Here is a 19,813-nt window from a genome sequence, read left to right on the forward strand (position 1 = left end):
GATGAAAGCTATTGTCTCCACTGTTACGACGGAGGAGTGTGAAACACGGCAGCCCAGTGAACTTGGCATGTGCACCACTCCCTCCTTCCTCATGTAATGCCCAGGTTACAACTTTTTCTCACTTTCTCTCTATCTATTTTCTCTCAAATGTTTTTTACCTTTCTTTTTTTAAGACACAATTGTTTTTTATGCCTTTTTTTAGAATTATTTTTTTATACCTAGGAGCACGTGTAGAGACGGGCTCTTGCAGAGCCCACTCCTTGACTTTGTCAATGCCTCTCTCTCCTCCACATAAGGAGTACTACTTGCTATGCATGCATGCGGTGGGCAGCTGGCGTCTTGAGGGGCCAGGGCGGTGAGAGCGGGCTCCGGAAGCGGTCCGGACTCCAGCATGGCCCACCTCACATTATCACGATATATTTCTTGGAGTCCGTGCACGGCGGGCGGGCGATCTCTTCTCCCTCCCCCGTTTCTCTCTTCTCAGCCGACGCCCGCCGAGCAATTAGATTTCGGCTATCGACGGTTTATTCAATTACGGTCCCACATGTTAGTGAAATTGCAAGACAATGTGTGTCCCCTCTGGTGAGCGGCGTGCGAGCCGGACTGTCGGGGTTGCGACGCGTACGAGTCGTAAGTGTGCCGCCTTTTCCTTTAGAACTTGCGAAGCATAACATTTTCGCGTGATCGATCGATAGAAATCCAGAACAATGACGAGGGCGGTGCTTTCCCGCTCGTTAGGCGGGCTAGTTCGAGTGATATGACGTGCTACAGTGCTGTCCACTTGCTCCATTTTTATGTAAGCAAGAGTTTACACTCTTACGCGGGAGGAGTGCGAAACACCGCGGATCTGATTTTGATCGAGGGATAACTGTTCCCTGCCAAATAATGGAGGATTGTTAGCGATTATAGCATGATAGTTAGGGCATCTCCAGCGCTGGCCCACAAATTTACACCGGCATCTGTCCGAGGACACTGATGGATGCCATCCGATGCTGCCCGCATACCTTTCCACAACTATATGAACTAACCGGACGAAATTCGTGCAAACAAAGCAAATTTCAAATTAACCGGATGAAATTCATTACATTTCGAAAACTTTTCCTACAAACTGGATGAAATTCATTACATATTTTGCACAAACCGTACTAAAACCTACTGTAAACCTAATCTAAACGATCGCCGGCGCCCGACCACCATGTCCGGCCATGAACCCGAGAAAGCCGGCCATTGCCTTTGCCTCCTCCTCATCCGCCTCGATAACCTCCTCCTCCAGAGCGGCGGCGACCTACCGTGTACTACTCTTCCTCGCTGCCGGCTGCACCCGCGCACGCGCGCCGGCTTCGTGGTCGTGGCGGTGGAGGGCGGCCGGGGGGTGCCGGCGATCTCCTTCGTTTGCTCCTGCGACAGTACGTCGAAGAGAGCTTTGGAGCGCGCCCGGAGCGGAGCCGCCGATGTCCCTCGTCTGCTCCTGCGACAGTATGTCCAAGAGAGCTTCGGAGCGCCAGGAGGCCATGGTTGAAGTGGTGCTGACAGAAGGAAGGGACCGGAGGAGAATAAGTGTGGGTCTTTGGCTATGGCTGGGAGCTGGGGCTCAAGTTAATATAGCGGGCGAATGGCAATGAGCCGCGGCAGACGGATGGACAACTGGCGCCGGAGTAGGTTCGTCGGGCATGAATGCGGACGCTGCTTCAGTGACTTAACTGCAGATGCGTTTGGGTTACTGACATGTGGGCCCAACGGGCATCTGGCCCGCATGTCAGTGACACACCAATTGCACCTGCAGTTAAGTCCGGTGAATGCGGCATTGACATTCTGGAGAGACGGTGACCGTTTCAGGCGGGAAGCGCGCGCTAGCGATGGAAGGGGTTTCGGTGTGCAGTGGCACTAAGATCGGTCACTCACGATAGTACATACTCCGTACCATACTACCATAGTACCCTCTCTAGCTTAGGCTGTTTTATAGATTGTCATTATGATGGACGATATACATGAGCAAGGCGGTCCGAGTATGACCGTTGGTGTTGAGCCAGGTGAATACATGCTCGGCGTTCGCGTAGGCCTCCATCAAACGTCTAAACAGTAAGTCAGGCACCGCCGGGGCGCGCATGTGATGGGCTCGCCGTTTGCGTTGCGCCATGAGTAGGACTTTGATTTAGAGGGCGACATGCATGCATTAGCATGCTTTGACAGCGTGAGCGTGAGTGTCTGACGCGAAGTATTTCATTTTCATTTGGCTGACGAGGGTGCGTTGCAGTGACGAGTCCGTGGTTTGATTCCCCACATACGCATAATTTTGGTTTTTACAGTATTTCTTTCTCCATTGACAGGTAGGCCCGCGTAGATAGATAAAGAACACGAGCTGATGAGGCGCATGCGGACTGTTTGACTGGTCAACCAGACAAATACGAAGCTATACGCTGAGCCAGTGATCGTATAATCACCATATCTCGTATACAATGATCAAAGTGAGCTATCAAGACAAGTTCGATGACCGCCAATGCATTTTACTCGGTAATAAATGACCAGGATTGAAGGGGAATCCAAATTTGCTTCGTCTTCTGTCCTTGAGCTCTTGACAAACCAATGCACTATACGTTTGTCCGGCCACTCCACCCCAGAGCTCTCACCAAGCGTCGTTCATGCCACCGCGCCGCACACTAACCGGTAAGGCAGCGATGGCATCCCGCCGCGCCGAGTTCCTCGCTGCCCACGACCGCACACAAAACGGTAGGGAAGCGATGGCATCCCGCCGTGCCAAGTTCATCACCGCTCGTGACCTCACAACTATGTGGGAGGAATTTGAAGATGCCAAGGCCGAATGGGCGGTAGAGCAAGAGGCGGCCAAAGCCGCACAGAGGGAGCGGAAAAGTCAGAAAGCACTCAAGAAAAGAGAGGCCCGCCGCCGCAAGAAAGAAAAGGACGCACGCGCTGCTGCGGAGAGTTCGGCGGAGATCCAAGCACGGTGGGGTGTCGCCGACAAAGCCGGGAAGGAGAACGACGGTGTCTGGCCAGCATGTGAGAAGTAGTAGTACCAGTAGTTAGTGTGTGTGTCTGTGTCTGAGTACGAGCATGTACCAATACTACTAGTTACTACTATAGTTTTTAGAGCAAATTACTAGTACATTAGCCTAGACTAAATGGATCCTTTAGGGCTATTTGAGCCCCAACTAGCTCAAACTAACTCTAACCCATGGATCCAAACAGGGCCTATGGCCAGTCTCGACGCGGAGCAGTCGCGTGCACCGGGAAGCGGCGCTCTCTCGGCCGTTGCACCACTTCAAAGCCGGCGCCAGTGAGAGGTCGCCTCCGCTCTGGCCGGGCATTAATGCGGCACTGACGCTCCAGGGCGACGCTGACCGTTTCACGCAGGAAGCGCGCGCTGGCAAGGGAGTATAGGTTTTGAACCGTTTCAGGTGTAGTACTGGTAGTTTGCAAAACTACTCAATTATTGCACTCAGTTTCCTAAGAAATTGTGGTAAAAAAAGTTACTCCACAGCCCGCTTCCCTTCTCCTTCCTCTTCCACCGCCCGCGCACGTCCGCGGGAAGCGACCGGTCAACCCTTATATAGGAGTGCTAGCACAAAAAGATGCATGCATGAGCACTAAAATTTCCATATTAAAGCGCCGCTCCAGCGGGAGTATGGCGTATGTTGTTACCTTCGGCCGGCCCATGGCTACCGGGCGACGGCGACCAGAGAAGAGGCGGCGGGAGGGGAATGAATGCAGCTACTGTTTGGGTTCGCCTTCCGGCTTAAATAAATGCGCAGCATCACGTGTACCCACGGGTGCACAAATTGTAACATACGTGTCTGCTTAAGTGGGCGTCACGTAACTGGTGTGTGTGTGAGAGAGATTCTGAGAGACAGAGTGCGTGTGTGTGACTCTACTCTTCGCACATGTACTCAACCTTTTGCATCGGGATATAAGTATAATGGTATTTACTTTAGCTAGTGATTTACGTGGCCATATTAACGTGGTTGTGTCAAAAAATGTCACTTCCTACTCGTGATTTGCGTTATATAATTACAAGCAAGATTCTCGTGCATTGCACGGAACATCAATATGCATTTTTTTACAGAACACCTATTGTGATTGACCCATGCAGGAGTAATCCCATGTGTAGAAAGTAATGATATCTCGAGAATTTTATCAGAAAACTGGTATCTCGAAAATGTTATCGAAAAAATGAAAGATGAGAGATAAGGAGAGGAGGAGTGGAGCGTGGTGGTGACTGGTGGTCGGAATGGGCGGAGGCATGGGGATGGACGGCGCCGGCAGGCGGCAGCAGCCACCATGCATGCTAGATTGTTCCAGAGACTTATTCCTTTTTTAATTGCTGAGCAATGAGGTTGCGGGAGATAATGATGTGGAGAGAGGTGCGGGTATCTTTTGTAAAATTATCATAGTTTGCTTTCTATTCTCAGATATAGATCATACGGTCTGTATTACAAGACGGCAGACACACCATCACCGCCAACTCGTTTTTTATAAGGGTACAGATGATAAGTTTGCTGACTACTAAAGTAAAGTGAAATTTGTCCATGTTATGCAAGTAAATAAGGTGATTATTTATCATACGGGTAAGGTTGGATGAAGGGTGGTAGGAACAAATGCTCCGCCTAGAGCATGTGTGTGTGAGATGGAGTCTTAGTATGTGTGTGTGGGGTGTGTGTGTGTGTGAGAGAGAGAGAGATAGAGAGAGATGGAGTCTTAGTGTGTGTGTGTGTGGGGGGGTGTGCGTGCGTGCGTGTGTGTGTGTGTGTTTGTGTGTGTGTGTGAGAGAGAGAGATGGAGTCTTAGTGTGTGTGTGTGGGGAGGGGTGTGTGTGTGTGTGTGTGTGTGTGTGTCACGGGGTCCTCTGTGGCGGATGTAATTTAAGTGTGCATGGCTTCATCATAGAGAGGTGATGTGTATGGCAGAGGCCACCAATGATGGGGTGCGAGAGAGAAAATGCCCGTAGAGAGGGAAGAGAAGGTGTGTGCGCGTGAGAGGAGTCGACATCGAGAGAACGTGTTTGTTCGAGAGACACCGAGGAAGACTACTATATATGGATGGTGCATGTAGGCGGGAATTGAACAAAGGGATGGTCTTATTGGTTTCAGGGATATAGGGGAAGAGTGAGAGGCGGGGGGGGGGGGGGGGGTAGCTAGAAGGAGATTGTTAAGTGTGAGTGTGTGTTTTACCCATCCAGGCGGAAGTTATGTGCACAAAAGAGGAGAACGATTCAATGTGGCGTTAGGATTGAGGGTAATTAACTACGTATGGAGACAGAGAGACCTTGAATGTGCATGTGTGAGAGGTATACATGTATACGTGGGATGTGTGTGTGCACGTGCGCATGATCGAGATAAAAGAAAGAAGACATAAGTCATAAGATCAACGACATGGGAGAGACGGATCGGTATGACAATATGCATGCATGTGAGAATGCAGGGAAGAAGGCCCGACAATTGAGCATGTGTTTTTGTCTTTAAGAGATAGTGGCGTGGGCTGGAGCATGCATCTATGGCGAGCAGAGGGAGTGAGGCGCAACGATTGTGCAAAAGAGACCAACCTATAAATGCATATGTATGGAGAGACATATATAGTGTGGGTGATAGGAAGCAAGACTCCGTGCGAGAAAGAAATGTTGACGGAGAAACTACAGATAGATACAGAGATGGAGATGCTAGCTAGAGGGACATCCGCTAGTTTGGGTGTTGGAGATGACCGTCGGGTGGTTCAAAGGGTGAAGTTATATATGTGTGTGAGAGGGCACTTGACTGCATGTAGAGAGAAACATATGTAGTGTGCGTGATAGGAATCAAGAGTGAGGGCGAGAAAGAAGGTTGATGGAGAAACAGATAAATAGAAAGATAAAGATGCTAGCTAGTGTGCGTTAGAGATAGGAGTCGAGTGGTCAGAAGGCTGGGTTATGTGTGTGGGTGTGAGAGAGATAGAGAGAGGGTGCATGTGAGTCACATACAAACAGATATCAGAGAGAAATGAGATCCAGAGAGACGGAGTTTTGTGTCTGCGAGAGAGAAAGATATTTCACAACGAGAGTGATAGCTAGAGAGACATACGAGGGAACGCAAGATATCTCTAGGGAGAGAGGGTGTGTGTGAGCGACATACAAGAGAACAATGGAGAAATATGAGACCCTGGGAGACAGAGTTTGTGTTTGTGTGTGAAAAAGAGATATTGAAGAGGAAGAGTCGTAGGTTCTCATATCTAAGGAGCACAAGACATCTCTGTATGAGGGGTGTGCGAGTGGCACACATGGGAATAGTAGAGAGAAATGAGACCCCGGGAGACAAAGTTTTGTGTTTGTGTGAGAGAAAGAGATTCCACATGGAGAATCATAGTTAGAGACACATAGCAGGGAGCGAGATATACTTAGAGAGAGATAGAGTGATGAAGGTCGAGGGAGAGAGTACCGTCAGTGTGTTACGAAGATAAAAGATCATTGTCGACATACAGGTAGCACGAGAGATACCTGAGAGACGATGAACGCGTATAGGTCCAGAGAGATAGTCCTATATAAGCATGAGTGATACCTATATGAGACGAATATCTGGATTAAAGGGGATTCAAATATTTAAACTGGAGATCACGACATCGATAATATCATAACGCAAATTGGTGTATCAAACATGCTTATTCATTTGAATTTGGGCACACGTGTAATGTTATATAGTTTATCAATATTGGTGATCCATAGATTCTTCAATTACAAACAATGCATGGTTTATATGCAATTAATGTCTAAACGGGATTACACTATATGTTGCGTGTGTGAAACACATTATACATGTTTGAGAAGTAAAAAAAACCCGCATGAAACACACATTAATTGGAGACAGTTAGCGAGGAATGCATACATTGGATTTCAACATAAAGTGGTTTCAAATATTTGAAAATCCAAATTGATGGATACAACCTTATGAATCTGAGATCATGCCATTTGTAAACCATATTTATGTATAAATGGTGTTGTGCTTTTGAAAGTATATATAAAAAATGATGTATATAGAATGTAATTCCAATTGAAAATGGATCCCGCCCGAAAAAAATACACAATACAAACGGGATTCGAATTGAGTTGGCACGGTAAACGTGCACTCTGCAAAATTTGAACGAAGCGGGGAAAGTCGCAGTAACCGCCCGAAACCAAAATCTGCGAGATGGAAATCACTACTGCCTATCCCTGCCACGCAAAGCCTATCTGCTGGATTTCTATAGGTTTTGATAGGGGTAGGTTTTTAATTTCACCCAAACGTGACGTAACCGCCTCTCACCCGGATTCATACACGGTGGGCGCCAAAACACAGTGTGTCCTCGGCCGAAATCGACTCCCTCCCCGATTCATATTCATACACGGTGGGCGCCAAAAACAAACTCTCGTCGGCAAATATTCGGTGTATGCGAGATTACCGTCCTATCCCCAACCGACTAATGTTGCTGTGATGTAGTAGAAATTTGAAACGGGGGCTAAGTTTGTAAATTTCCTCGCATTTGAGACAAGCGCGCCCTGAATACATGGTTCCCCCTTCCTCTCTACCTCCCTTTTCCCCATTCGTACTCCGTGGGCGCCAAAACACCCTCTCCACCCCACCCTCCTCCGTCCGCCGCCGTCCGCCACCCCATCCACCGCCGTCCTCCTCCACCATGCCGGAGCGGATACCCCGATGCCGCCGTCCATTACAAGAGATCGACCTCTCTCATCCACGGCTTCGGACCGGGATCCTTGCATCCCGTCCTCTCGCTGCATCCCCGCCGCCGTCCACCTTGTCGGTGCCGCTCCTACGACCGTCTCGTCCACCGCGCCCCGCCGCCACCGTCTACCCTCCTAGATCTGCTTCCACGCCACCGACAGCCATCGCTACAGCAACACCGTCAAATTCTCAGCAGATGCGTACACGGCGCCGCACCAGAGGCGGTACTCTTTCGTATCTGCTCAACTTATTTATCACAGCAAGAAAATAGATCGCCACTGCTTTACTCTGATTTCTTGTCTTGGTTGCGAAGTTGCCTTTGTCCGGTTCGCACCTTCAGATCTGCCATGGCACGCTCAACACTATACTCCCAATGCTTATGGTTTTCCCCTTTTATATTCCACACTGGTTAAATCACAGTAGACTAAATTTCAAAATTGGGCCAGTCAATTTTTCAGAGCTCGCCGGAGTTTGCCGATGCGATCGAAGGGGCTCGGGTGGTTGTGGGGCCTCGCCGAACGAAGAAAACTCGACGCGGGTGGGGGTTGGGGCAGGGGTGGGGGGTGGGGGTGGCGGAGGAACACAGGCGGTGGGGGCCGGTGGTCCGGCCGGCGGCCCGTGCGGTGTTCTGTATGGGAAGAATCAGAGACGAGGAAGAAGAAGGGTTATGAGACGTAGGATCTTCATCCAACCGCCTGAAATGGTCGAGAGACAGCTGGGAGTTGCATTCTTAATGCGCTCTGGTTCATCATGTGTGGGCACTACGCAACCAACATTTTATTATCCAAAATCTGCTTGCTCTTCTTTACCATGTTCCTCTTCCGTTCTTCTTTAATATGTACTCTCTCCGTTCCTAAATACAAGTCTTTGTATAGATTCCACCATGGACTACATATGGAGCAAAATGAGTGAATCTACACTCTAAAATGTATCTGGATACATCTGTATGTGATCCATAGTGGAAATCTCTACCAAGACTTATATTTTGGAACGGAGGGAGTATGATAGTAGTACAGTATGTTCCTTGTACTGAAGATGAGCAGGGACATTTGCAGTGTAGAGGTCTATACGGTCGGTTGTGATGGACACTTTGAGCCTCTTTGATTCGTAGGATCTTGTAAACATAGGAATAGGATTTGTAGTGGCCTGCCCACTTGAATCCTATAAGAATAGCAAGGAAATGCAGGGAGCCGTGTCGCCTTTGAGAGTTACACTGATATTAATAGTACCGCACCTTCACTTTAATGGCAAGTCTATAAATGAATTTTTGGTGAAGTCTCCTGTGCTAAATTTAGAAGACATTGAATGGAAAAACCTTGTTATGCACTGGTCTCGTTCCCAGGATGAGGTACTGTCTATGAAATCACATGAAAATTTGAACTTCTACTTTTCCGCATGTGCCTTACGGATCGTTTTTGCAGGAAATCTGCTCGAAGAAGAATTCCGGTTTGACAAGAACGACAGGATATCGCAAATATGCTGCCCGCTGCTTTGCTCTTGTTAGTACCTGTTGTCCTGTATCACTGTACTTGCATACATACCTGGTTCATTATGTGACAACAGTATGCATGATAGCTTGCTTATCAATTGTTCGCTCCAAATTACCTGAGCTGTATGAATGGTTACATTAGTGTAGAATATATCCAATGCCAATGTTTTTTTAGCTCTGCATTGTTCTTGTAAGTACATGCTGTCCTTTATCAGTGTACTTATAATGACAGGTAGTTGTTCATGTACCATCACTCTGCAGCTTATTTTCCTTTGCCCTCCATTTTCTACACATCAGTTCTATATTTACTCTTACCATAAGGTTGGTACTGAAGAAGTTTAGCTGTGCATTGCTCTTGGCTGTACCTTTTGCCTGTATCGCTGCACTTACATTTATAGCTAATTGGTTATGTAGCATCACTCTTCATCTTATCTTAAATATTCTCCATTTTTTCGTATATTATCACATCTATATTTACTCTTAACAAAATGTAGAATAAAGGCAATGCTTTTGAAGAAGATTCTGTGGTAAACTTCTTGAATTGCACCCCCATCAGCATGGACAAGGCCTTTATAGAGCCTGTCTTCACCAATAATGTAAGTTTGTCCATCTCAAGCCTTCAAACTTTGTTGTATATATTTGGTTAGGCATGACTACAACAACTGTTTATTTTTGGTGTTTGCATCAAATTGCTTGTTTAAAGTTTATTATGTAGTTCATAAACAAAAGTTTGTCCTTTCTCAATTTAAGTTTTCAGTTGTACAACCAAGTTCCTTCTTCATACCATGTAAATTAAACTATACAGAGCAAGTGATCTTCTTTTGCACTGCATGTATGCTTCTGTTCTTCATCCGTAATCCAGTGGTGTGGTGAACCTACCCACTACAGCACAATGTCATATTCTGCAATGTCTTAACTATGAACAATGTCATATCATTCTACTATTATTTAAACCGTCTCTTTATTTGCCAATCTGAAATGGTATAAATTGACAGCACACTAACCATTGATACTTATGAGTTCTTGATCTGTAATCCAGTGGTGTCGTGAAGCTGCCAACTCCTTCACAATGTCATTTCCTGCCATGTCTTGACCTGAACAATACCATATTGTGTTAATGCAATTTTAAACTGTGTCACTTTATTCGTCAGTAAGAAATGTGATGAATTGTCAGCACTGATACTTTTATGTGCTAAACCTGTCATCTGTCTGCTTGTTTATCTTTCAGAGTGAGGAAGATATAAGTGTTGAACAAGCGCAGTCTCATCATCTTGCTCAGCTGCTTGCGCTGCAGCTCCCCAGCAGGGCTAACCTTTCTTGAACTCTATTGAAGTGCTGTCGGTTTTGTATATTATTTTGTCGGCGTGTTTATTTGCACTGGTGGCGATCTTTGATGCCCAGTGTATGTAATCTGCTGTCTGCTTGTGCTTTATGATCATAGTGGCGAACTTTGATGCCCAGTGGATGTAATATGCCGTAATTTCTTTATTGTATAGTCTAGGTTTTTTCTTATTCACGATGCTGCAGTTATTTTACTGTATATATATATCCCGCAGTAAACCGGCCAAACCGTAAAATTACGGTACATAATCGGGCCGTCATGCAATCATGATGTAGGTTGGGCCTGAAACGTGCCGAACAGCTCACGGGCCCGTAGCAGCCCGAAATGAACCCTGGCCCATGATTGTGCGAATCAAATCACGGGCTTTTAACAGGCCAAAATTGTCTCGGTCTTTGTTTGGCCCAATCAGATATCGGCTGCGAGCAGGCCGGATGCAAACCGGGCCGTAGTTAGGCCCAACTATATGACGGGCTTTTAACAGGCCGAAATTAATATAGGGCCAAAATGTTAAACGGGCCCTTAACAGGCCAAAACTAATATCAGGCCGAATTACTCAGTGGGCCTTTATCAAGTGGGCCCAAAAGCATAGTGTCCAGTTGACGGGCCGAATCTGATATGGGCCATAATTGAGCCCAAAGCCTCTTAAAGGGTCGGACCTGATCTGGGCCGTAATTTGGCCCAGAACGTGGTAGGCTTTTAACGGGCCGGATCTCATATGGGCCACTATTAGGCCCGGAGTGTGGCAGGCCATTAATGGACCGAATCAAATATGGGTCGGCATTTGGCCCAAAACAAGGCAGCCAGTTAATGGGCCGACCTACTAGGGTCCTCAAAATCTTGTGGGCCTACAGCTGGGCCGGCCCATTAATGTCGGCGAAATCTCGTGGGCCTTTAGCTGGGCCGGCCCATTATGATCCGCAAGAATCTTGTGGGCCTTTACCTGGGCCGGCCCATTATGGCACACAAAAATCTTGTGGGCCTTTACCTTGGCCGGCCCATTATGGCCCGCAAAATCTTGTGGGCCTTTAGCTGGGCCAGCCCATTACGGTCCGCAAAATCTCGTGGGCCTTTAGCTGGGCCGGCCCATTATGGTCCGCAAAATCTTGTGGGCCTTCAGTTGGGCTGGCCCATTTAAACTTGATGGGCCGGTCCACGTGTCAACATATCATAGGCGCGTCTCGCCCATTCGATGAGTGACACCTGTGCCAACGTGGACCTGACACGTGTCTCCTCCAGCCAATGATGATTTTACACGTGGAAAATCCCCATTGGTCGGGGCTGTTAACGGGTTATCGGATCCAAAACCCGACCCGATAGCTTAACGGCGTTCCGTTACGGTGGATGCCACGTGTCGGTCACCCTTGACGAAAGCACTTCTGTGACGCGCGATTTATCGTCATGGAAGTGGACACTTCCGTGATGATAATTTTGGTAATGTCATGGAACACTTCTACGACAGCACAGGTATGACTATCTTGATTCTGTCATAAATTTGTCATGGATGTACATGCATGACAAAAAACGCGACCTACCATGACAAACACGTATCATCACGGAAGTGTATTTTTTTGTAGTGTTGTCATAGTTAAAACGACGATTGGTTATGTGAGGTCCGGCTTATAAGGTTTGTATGAAGGTTTAACTCAGTGGTTGTGCGGCCCTTGAAAGCACTTGATTTTTAGGCCTGGCCGCCTATGAAAGCCTTGATTTTTTGTTATTTGATATGAACACCTTTTGAGGTTCATTTTTGTGACATGTTAATACATGGTGGACAACCGATGAGGGCTATTTTGCCTTATGGTTCTTATATGAATATAAACCGTGTTTGTTAACCCGGACTGACTCTGGACTTTAAGTCGGCAGCATATGATGATCTTGTGCTTACAGTTTTGCGCTCTAAGTCTTTGGGCTGTTACCATTACTGCATGTGGCATGTTAAGCCGGCAATATAAACTGATTTCACAGGCCATGTAGCCTTGATTATATGACTCATCATTGAGCATTTTTGGGTTTGATAACCCGCCTTGGTTTTGGACGTTAAGTCGCCATTATATTTTGGATTGCGCCATTAGAATCATGCGCCTATAAATCATTGGATTGTTACCTTCACTGAGCATGGCAATGTAAGCCAGCAGTATAAATCAATCCTACAGGTATGTTTTCCTGGCTATATGAATGTGCGAGGTTTGATAACCCGCCCTGGCTTTTAACTTTAAGTTGCCAGTATGTTTAGGCTTGAATGGCCTTAATGCTAGTCTTTTCCATAATTGCATAAGACTATATTATGTTTGGCTTGTTACCCACCCTGGCTTTTGACGTTAAGTTGCCAGGGCATATATTGTTTAAACTCTGTGCAGGATTTGCAGAGCTATGACTTACATAACTGATTAGGTTCAAGCCCATCATCAAAAATTGAAATTGGTGTTTCAAAAGGGTTATTAATTATTGATTTTCACAAAGGCTATAAGCCGCCGGGTTACAAAAATCCTGGATTACAATGGATGCGCATTAAGTCGCCATCGGCCAAGAGCCACTGAGTATTTAAACTCTAGATTTACTTGTCAACCGATAAGGTATTCAAATCTTGAATAGCCAACATGGCTGGATTTTTATTATGGTTATCAATAACCAGTATTATGATTGAGGTTTTCAAATTTGCTTCAGCACAATGGTTATTATTTATCAATGGATATGATTTATTCTACAATGGAAGGAATAGTCCCGAGTCGCTGCAGGCTTATGACCCGGCACTTGGGGGCTACACGTTGCTGTTCAAGTCTACATGATCATATCTACAAAGTCCCTACTTATTATTGCATAATGACCCGGCCCTTTGGGGCTACACTGGTTGAAGTTTTTATGAGCATAAGGCAATTACAAGTCCCAGGTTGCTGCAAGCATGACAACCCGGCATTTGGGGGCTACATATGTGGAATATTTAGTTTTGACTAGTGATTGAGATGAACAACCTGGATTTATATTGAAACAAGTCTTAAGCTGTTACTACGCTCCCTTCTTAAGACTTGGGGGGCTACAAGTGATATGCATATAAAGGAGGTACATTTTCAAGCTTGATGTTAGCAACAGTTATAACTCGGTGCTATCAATATTTACAAGCTGGCAGTTTTGGCAATTATAACTCGCAGCCTCTATATCCTCAAGCCGGTGGATCACTAGATGAATATCTTGAGTCCAATATTTTTATTAAGACAGAGCTTTTTAAACCGACTTAAATGGATTATTTCTTACAATATTTCTCTACAAGAGACCAACGTTAGTAAATTAATTATGAAGCTGGCCTGTTGACCCGGATCTTTTCAAAAGAAGTATCTGGATTTTTTGCATTGGCAAAGTTTGAACATATCTGCTAAAGGAGATTTGCTATGAGGTCATGGACACATATCAAGAAGGAAATGACAAGGACTTAAGGATGAGCAGGTGCTAGTTCAGAAAAAACTTTTAACCCGGAGCACAACCTGTCAAATTGGTTCTTGTGTTTATTTTTGCAGGATCAGTTTAACATGGATAAATCCAAATTAAACTGGGGCTAATGTCAGGGATATACCCCGCGGTATGACCCGGCCAGGGCCTGGTGACTCATTGGTGACCCGACAGGTGTTTCAGGTGGATGACAAAGCCCAAGGCCCAGAAGGCCGGCTCACATTATGGTGGGCCGGCTTAAGAGGAAAGGCATGAGGAATATTTCCTTTGCAAGGAAGCAAGACCCGGACTCCAACTTGTAATAGAAGATAGACTAGTCCTAATCCTACTAGGACTCCACATGTAACCCGCCCCTCTAACTTATATAAGGAGGGGCAGGGCACCCCAAGAGGGGCGAAGTAATCTCTAAGGCTAGACACAACAAAGGGGAGCCGGCTTACACGGTGACTCCCTCGTAATGATAATGAGACCTAGCCACAAACAACATGTAGGGTTATTACAGGATGATGTTTCCCGGGGCCCGAAGCTATCTAAACCCTTGTCTTATGTTGCGTCTCTCGATTCCGATCAACCCCTCTCAAGCTACCACATAGATGCGCTGGCCTCACGACTAAGTCCTCACACTAGGACATCTGTCGTGACAAATCCACGACAGTACTACAGCTCACAGGGAGCGGTACTACCACGTAGGGTGCGGAAGTAAAAAATACTTCCGCCCCTACTTCCGCGCATGCCACCGTTCTGGGCCAGAGGCCACGGTACTACCGCATTCTAGGAGCGGTACTACCACGCTAGAGGTACTACCGCTGCCATGGGCGGTACTACCATGGGCCGCTGCGGTACTACTGCTCCTTTGAGCAGTACTACCGCACGCCACAGATCAGTAGCACTAGGAAGCCTTCATCTTCGCAACGACAAGGGAAAAAACCGGTGCTCCAAAGAAGCAAGGAAAGGTGGTGCAAAGGAACAGATGTGTACGTGTTGATTCCACCCTAACCTTTCCGAAGCGGACCCCTCTTCATAGTACGGCTTTCCTATGACTCAAATCCAGCAAAAAGAAACATAGAGAAACGCCGTCTTCGATAGGCTTCGAGGGGCACCGAATCATCTTGTGCCTAGACATGAGATATCAGAAGTGCTCAATGCACACGATTAGTCCGCAAATGCACTGTCATCAATCACCAAAACCACTTAGGGAGAAATATGCCCTTACAATCTCCCCCTTTTTGGTGGATTGATGACAATACGGGATTTGCACATAGGGATATAAAATGAAACATAAGCAAACCCAACATCTATAAAATATAGACAGGCTCCCCCTAGATGTGTGCACTCTATAGAAATGCTTTGGACTGCACGACACACATACTAGGATCAACACTCCCCCTATATTTTATAAACGAGGCAATCCTTGCAACAATATGAATTACACTAAGCATGGAGGCAAGGTATAGAAATGAGCATGAAGTAAAGGGCACAGGACATAATAAGCTCACAATCTACTAAACATACTAGACAATAGGATAAGACAATAAGATAAGCTGAGGACATATGTCTTACACCATATGATAGTCTCCTGGACTCACACGACACAACCACAAACCAACAAGCCAAAGCAAACGAAGGTTCAACAGAACGAAAGCAAAGCGAAACAAGACACGACAGAAGACTCGCAAATCCTACATCCTCTCCCCCTTTGGCATCGAGACACCAAAAAGGCAGAGAGGACACCTACAACACAGGTGGTGGCAGAACTCCAAGGCATCACCAGTCGTGTTCCTCCTCCTCAGACTCCTCAGCAGCACATGGTGTAGATGGAATACCAGTCTCCTCCTCTGACTCACTCCACCGGCAGTGTGATACGTTTCCGATGTATCTACTTTTCCTAACGCTTTTCCTCTTGTTTTGGAATCTAATTTGCATGATTTGAATGAAACTAACCTCAGACTGGCACTGTTTTCAGCAGAACTACCATGGTGTTGTTTTTGTGCAGAAATAAAAGTTCTCGGAATGGAACAAAACTTTGCGAGGAATTTGTATACAATAAAAGAGAATTTCTGGATCCAAGACCTGCCAGAGAGGGGCACCTGGGTGGGCACAACCCACCAGGGCGCGCCCCCCTCTCCTAGCGCGCCCAGGTGGGTTGTCCCCACCTGGTGGCCCCGCTGACCCTGAAACCAACGCTATAAAATCCTATTTTTGGAGAAAAAATCAAGGAGAAATAATTATCGCGATCCACGAGACGGAGCCGCCAAGCCCGGTTCTTCCTCGAGAGGGCAGATCTGGAGTCTGTTTGGGGCTCCGGAGAGGGGGATCTTCGTTCTTCGTCATCACCAACCCTTCTCCATAACCAATTCCATGATGCTCCCCACCGGGAGTGAGTAATTCCTTCGTAGGATCGCTGGTCGGTGAGGAGTTGGATGAGATTCATCATGTAATCGAGTTAGTTTTGTTAGGGCTTGATCCCTAGTATCCACTATGTTCTTAGGTTGATGTTGCTATGACTTTGCCATGCTTAATGCTTGTCACTTTGGGCCCGGGTGCCATGAACTCAGATCTGAACCGTTTATGTTATCATCATTATATCCATGTTCTAGATCCGATCTTGCAAGTTATAGTCACCTACTACGTGTTATGATCCGGTAACCCCGGAGTGACAATAACCGGGACATCTTCCGGTGATTGCCGTAGTTTGAGGAGTTCATGTATTCACTATGTGTTAATGCTTTGTTCCGGTTCTCTATTAAAAGGAGGCCTTAATATCCCTTAGTTTCTAGTATGGACCCCGCTGCCACGGGGGTGTAGGACAAAAGATGTCATGCAAGTTCTTTTAATAAAGCACGTATGACTACTTACGGAATACATGCCTACATTATATCGATGAACTGGAGCTAGTGCCGAATCACCCTAGGTTATAACTGTCACATGATGAATATCATCCAACAAGTCACCGATCCAATGCCTACGAACTTTTCCATATTGTTTCTGCTAAGTTACTACTGCTATCATCACTGTTACACTTGCTACAAAATTACTGCTATCACCGTTACTGTTACTATTGCTGCTGTCACTACTATCAAAACTATCAAACTCTTTGCTACTGATCACTTTGCTACAAATAATTAATCTCCAGTGTGGTTGAATTGACAACTTAGCTGCTAATACCTTCGAATATTCTTTGGCTCCCCCTGTGTTGAATCTATAAATTTGGGTTGAATACTCTACCCTTGAAAACTGTTGCGATCCCCTATACGTGTGGGTTATCAAGACCTTTTTCTGGCGCCGTTGCCGGGGAGCATAGCTATATTTTTTGAGTCACTTGGAATTATTATCATATTATCACTATGAAGAATCTGAAGGATCCTAAGACTAAGATATTTCCCTCAAGTACGAGGGGAGGTAAGAAACAGCCATCCAGTTCTGCTTTAGATTCACCTTCTGTTATGAGTAAACTTGCAACACCACCACATGCTATCAATTCTGATATGTCGCAAGTATTTGATGATGCTACTTCTACTATGAATGATGCTTATGATGATGCTAGTACCTTGCTTGATAATGATGATGTGCCACTTGGTGAATTTCTTGATGAACAAATTGCTAGAGTACTACAACATGATGTTGTTGAATCTGATGATGAGCTTGAAACTGAAACTTCTGAAACACCTGCTGGAACTAGCCCTCCTAGATACAAATTGCCTAAGGTACTGGAAGGTTATGTTATGAGTGAAGAAACAACTAGAGATATTCCTGCTTGTAATGATAGAGATGATCTAGAGAAATTACTACACAAGTATAAAGAAAAATCTCTGAATGCTAGAATGAAATGTGATCCTAAGTTTGCTACTTCACCTATTTTTATTGATGATAAGGATTATGAATTCTCTGTCTACCGAGAGTTAATTACTTTGCTTGAATCTGATCCTTTCCATGGTTATGAAACTAAAACTATTGTGGCACATCTTACTAAATTATTTCCTTTCTCATTAAAGAGTGATGCTAAAGCTTGGTACAATACTCTTGCTCCTTGTTGTGTGCGTAGTCCCAAGGATATGATTTATTACTTCTCTGAAAATTATTTTCCTGCTCATAAGAAACAAGCTGCCTTACAGGAAATATTTAACTTTGCTCAAACTAAAGAAGAGAGTCTCCCACAAGCTTGGGAGAGGCTTTGCCAGTTACTTAATGCTTTGCCTGATCATCCTCTTAAGAAAAATGAAATACTTAATATCTTCTATAATGGACTAACCGATGCTTCTAGGGACTTCCTAGATAGTTGTGCTGGTTGTGTTTTCAGCGAACGAACTGTTGGACAAGCTGAGGAATTATTGAATAATATATTGAAAAATTATGATGATTGGACTCTTCCCGAACCACCGCCTAAACCCACTTCGAAGAAGAGGGGTATATTATATCTCAGTCCTAAAGATATGCAAGAGGCAAAGAAATCTATGAAGGAAAAAGGTATTAAAGCTAAGGATGTTAAAAATTTACCTCCTATTGAAGAAATACATGGGCTTAATACACCACCATTGCCTAAGGTTCTAGAGGTAAATTCTTTAATGAAGTTTAGTGATAATGATAATCCTCACAATATGCATCCTAGCCAATGCCTTTATGAGTTTGAAAACTATATTAGAAAACAAGATCATTTCAATGCAAATGTTATGAAACAATTGAAATATAATTCTGATATGATTGCTCGCTTGAGTGACTTGTTATTTAGAATATCGAATGATGTTAGAGGTGTGGGAAAACATGCTTCTATGGTTCAAACTCAGTTAGAACAAGTTGCTAAATCTCAAAGAGAATTGCTTGATGAAATGAATCATAATATGCATGACTTTGCTGTTAGAGTTGCAACTAGAGGAGGTAAAATGACTCAGGAACCACTTTATCTTGAGGGACACCCAAAAAGAATTGAACAAGATTCACAAAGAAATAACACTAGTGCACCTAGTCCTTCTAAAAAGAAAAAGAAGAAGAAAAATGATAGGACATTGCATACTTCTAGTGAACCTGAAATAGAAAAACCTCCTGATAATGATAATGAAATTTCTATCTCTGATGCTGAAACTCAATCTGGTAATGAACACTCACCTACTGATAATGAAAAAGATAATGATGAGGTTCATGAAGACTCTCAACCAAACAATGATAAAGAACCGGATAATGATGTTGAGATAGAACCACTAGTTGATCTTGATAACCCACAACCTAAAAATAGAAGATATGACAAAAGAGACTTTGTTGCTAGAAAACACGGTAAAGAAAGAGAACCATGGGTTCAAAAACCTATGCCTTTTCCACCCAAGTCAACTAAAAAGAAAGATGATGAAGAATTTGAACACTTTGCTGAGATGCCGAGGCCAGTCTTTTTGCGTACTCGCTTGACTGATATCTTGAAAATGCCTCCTTATGCGAAGTATATGAAAGACATCATCACAAATAAGAGAAAAACACCGGAAGATGAAATCTCCACTATGCTTGCTAATTACACTTTTAAAGATGGAGTACCTAAAAAACTTGGAGATCCGGGAATACCAACTATACCTTGCTCTATCAAAAAGAATTATGTGAAAACTGCTTTGGTGTTAGTGTTATGCCTTTCTCTTTATATAAAAGACTTGACTTGAATAAACTCACACCTACTGAGATATCTTTGCAAATGGCTGACAAATCAACTGCCATACCTATCAGTACCTGTGAAGATGTGCCCGTTGTTGTCGCTAATGTTACTATTTTGACTCACTTTGCTATACCTGAGATGCCCGAGGACGACAACATGTCGATTATCCTTGGTAGACCCTTCTTGAATACTGCAGGGGCTGTTATTGATTGCAA

Source organism: Aegilops tauschii, chromosome 5, assembly GCF_002575655.3.
Source record: "Aegilops tauschii subsp. strangulata cultivar AL8/78 chromosome 5, Aet v6.0, whole genome shotgun sequence".
Taxonomy (NCBI): domain Eukaryota; kingdom Viridiplantae; phylum Streptophyta; class Magnoliopsida; order Poales; family Poaceae; genus Aegilops; species Aegilops tauschii.